This window comes from Sorghum bicolor, chromosome 8, assembly GCF_000003195.3.
Source record: "Sorghum bicolor cultivar BTx623 chromosome 8, Sorghum_bicolor_NCBIv3, whole genome shotgun sequence".
Classification (NCBI taxonomy): domain Eukaryota; kingdom Viridiplantae; phylum Streptophyta; class Magnoliopsida; order Poales; family Poaceae; genus Sorghum; species Sorghum bicolor.
Window position 1 is genome coordinate 42963000 of NC_012877.2, and position 3844 is coordinate 42966843.

General features: G+C 46.1%; 1 long non-coding RNA gene across 1 annotated transcript; it reads left to right on the forward strand.

Moving 5' to 3' along the window:
* Window positions 1826–3595, forward strand: LOC110429549. Its single transcript, XR_002446621.1, has 5 exons — window positions 1826–1859; window positions 2558–2616; window positions 2900–2951; window positions 3384–3470; window positions 3550–3595. It is a non-coding gene; the product is annotated as an uncharacterized LOC110429549 (long non-coding RNA).

The window sequence follows — 3844 nt, forward strand, 5'->3', positions numbered from 1 at the left end:
ATGTTTGAATCGGGTATTACCCCTTTGTGTTTACATATTCATTTTTGCATCAACAGCTCTCCCCTGAGGTAGGCACAAACCCTTCACAAACACCGGGAGATGGCCACGAACAATCACCAACTCGTGTCAATGCTCCTCCGCTGCTCCAAGCCGTCTAGGTGGCGGTAACCACCAAGAGTAACAAGAAAACTGCAGCTAGAACGATCCCTAAGTGCCACAAGATGCAATCACTCAAGCAAATGCACTTGGAATCACTCCCAATCTCACAAAGTATGTCAAGTATGCTAGAATGCCAAGAGTGTGAGCCTCAAGCCGGCCAACAAGTATTTATAGGCTCCTCAAACAAATAGAGTCGTTAGCTCTTTCACTGGGCTGAAAATAGGGTCACCGGACGCTCAACCCCTGCGTCTGGTGCTCCAAAAACAACCACATGTCGCCCTTTTCACTTTCGCGCGTCGATCTCTAACGATCACCTGCAAAGCAGCGGACGCGGTTAAGTTGGCACCAGATGCGTCTCGTGAACACTGGTCTTATACACAGAGAGGTCTGCAGAGATGCTCGATCACCAGACGCTGAGCACCAGATGCACCCTGAGTGTCCGGTGCTCTCGGTTAGAGACGCCCTACTGAGGACAAGCCACACCGGATGCACAAACAGGGTCAAGCCTACGTCCGGTGCCTGGCATCCGGTGCCTAACCCTAGCTGAGCCAAGCACTGACAGCACACCGGACGCACAGACTCAGCGTCCGATGCCTCCATGGCCAACGTCCGGTCACTCCCGCGACTTCTCCAAATTTTCCACCGGCGCAATAGAAAATATGCACTTCATTTTCTCAAAAGCGTCCTCTCTCTACCCTTTAAGCTCCACCTCATTCTCAAAGTGTGCCCACACCACAATGTGTAAACCAACATGTGCACGTATGTTAGCATTTTCACAATCATTTTCTTCAAAGGAGTTAAGTTACCTCACTAGGTTCTAAATGCATGCTCATGAACAAAGATACCTAGTGGCACTTGATAACCGCTTAGCCAAAGAATTCCCCTCTTTATAGTACGGCTATCTATCCTAAATGTGATCACACTCTCTATGGTGTCTTGATCACCAAAACTAAAACCTTAAGCAATACCTTTGCCTTTAACTCCATAGGGTTTTGTTTTTCTCTTTCTTATTTTCTAAGTTGAGCACCATCTTGTGGTCATCACCATCACCACTATGATCAACACTTGCTCCATCACTTGGCATGTACCAACCTCATTAAGTCTACACTTAGTAAAGAGGTTAGTACTAGGGTTTCATCAATTATCCAAAACCAAACTAGGGCTTTCACCAAGGGCTCGTCGGGCGGGGCACGCAGCCAACACTCACCAGGGCGCGCGGCATAGCCTCGCCGGGGCGGACGAGACGAGCGGCCAAGGGCTCGCCGGGGCGGCCGGGGCGAGCGGCCAAGGGCTCGCCGGGGCGGCCGGGGCGAGCGGCCAAGGGCTCGCCGGGCGGGGGGCGCAGCCAGCGCTCGCCTGGGCGCATGGCCAAGGCTCGCCACGGATCAACGGTGCACGCAGCCAACACTCGCCTCGGCGCGTGGCCAAGGCTCACCGCGGCTCGACGTTGCGCTGCGGCCTGATCAAGGTAATAGTGCAGGAATACCTTTTTTGTTTGTGCATCGGAATGGGTTACTTGGCCAAATAATATGCAGTAGTCCAAATAATATATTAATTAAATTATATAGTGCAGATTATTCTATGTTTGTGCATACAACTGAGTGACACCCTTGTGATGTAGAGCCTATCTCCGGTTGCACAGATGTCCAAATGACCAAATCAGTACATTCCTCCTTTGCCCATATGTCGATTCTCCATAGGTACCTTCCTCCTTTGCTCGTTTATCCTAATATATAGGTTTTTTTGTTCACGATTTTTTTTATTTGAGAAGAACAGATTGGGGTTCTATATTCTTTTTTGGTAAATTATATTTTTCCTTGATTTGTGTTCGTCTGGTGTCAAGAAACAAGCCATACCCTATGCGAAACAAATGTGTGCATTGTTCCTCGGTAGAAACTGGTGCTAGCCAGCTGAATTTTTTTTGAAACACCTGCAGATTGACATCTCCCAGAAGGTTTCCATGAGTTCATTTGATTCCTGTTGATGGTGATTGCGATGGTGCCTTGATTGTCCACTTATTGATCTTACATTTGGATGGGAGAAAGGATATCCTAATACTTAACTACTAGCAGTTCCGTATATTCTATTATGATTCAGGCCCCTCTATTAATTGGGTGTGATGTCAAAAACAGGACTTCTGAAACATTTGAAATATTGAGCAACAAAAGTAATTCAAGTTATCACAACCTATAAATATATGTTTTTATTACATCACAGGCTATAAATTCAAGTGATTCTTTTTTGGAAAGAACATGTTATCTTGATTTAGCATCACAGGCTATAAATATATGTTTTTATTACATAGCAACTGACCACCTTCTCATAATTTCCCAACATACCTTCCAGCAGAACAGTTAAATTGATAAATTGAGTTGCGCATGTGTTTTATTGTCTGCAGATCCTCGTGGAATTCAAAGAAGAAAAATTATAGAAGAAGAAAAATATGGATGCCGCGAGGTGATTTGACTGTCAATTTTCCATTCGTTCTAGACAGTGTTGTCCTATTGTAAAATATAATTAGGACCATAATGCAAGGGTTTTTTTAGTATTGTAGCCTATGCATAATCAATTTAGAATTTCAGTCAAATTTTAGAAGCAAAGATGGTATAAAATTTGGGATCCTGACATCCTTGTGAATTTGGAGTTCTCATATCTTTAAGAAATTTTGTTCCTAAATTACTAATTGCTATATTGGATACCATTTTATGACTTTGCTTGCAAAATGTTCGTACCCCTGTAGGAAAGGAGTGGCGGGCGCAACCTACTCCATGGCTGCTATTCTCCTAACTAAGGTACCTTTGCTCCCATTCTAAATCCCCTAGAGCTCCGATTCAGTATGACAGGGGAGGGTGTGGGTAGTGGGCCGCCGCCGACCGACCCTGTATCCTCTGCCCCGCGGTGCTCTCTCTAGCGGCCTCCACGGGGCTTTTCTTGCTGATGTCGTTTGACCCGAGCTGCTTGTCGTGGCTGAGCAAGATGAGCCCATTCCTCCCCTATGCCGGCACCCATGCCGCCACAGCCAGGCTGGGCAGCGTTCGCGCCGAGCCGGCGTAGCAGCATGCTGCTGTCCACGCCGACCATGCTGTCGCTGGCCACCGGCGCTGTGCTCGAATTCTTTAGCAACACCAACTTCCCGGACCTCTAAATCTCTAGATGATTGTTGACCCCACAAAAATTTACTGATCGATTCCATTTCATTACTAATACTTTGTCGTGGGTGTCAGGTCTCATCAGTGTTTCGCCATGCAGCCTGGTTAAATTTTCTAATTGCTTTCTCTTTGATAATTGAAGGAGTTGGCATTTTGTCAATGGTAGCTACTGATTCGTTAATTAATTGATTGGTTGTAGGAATTTTTTTCTTCTCAAAAAAACTTTCCTTTGTTTCCATAGATTGACTTGCATGGAATGATGAGAAACAAAATGAGATGACAATCAAATTTTCCAAGTAGCACGGGCACTCTTTTCTACAGTGCTTGCTGGGATGGAAAAGTGAGGCTGTTGACACGTTTTTGGATACGTATCCAGGATCGGCAGAATGTGGATCGGCAAGATAGGGTAATGGTCACTGGCCTACAGGAAAGTTGCCGATGAGGGTGGTTGCCGATGAGAAGACAGCTGAATGTGGCTAAGTCCATGGGCGGTGATGTGTTTGTGCTGATGGCCAGTATTAACCGTTGCCGATGGG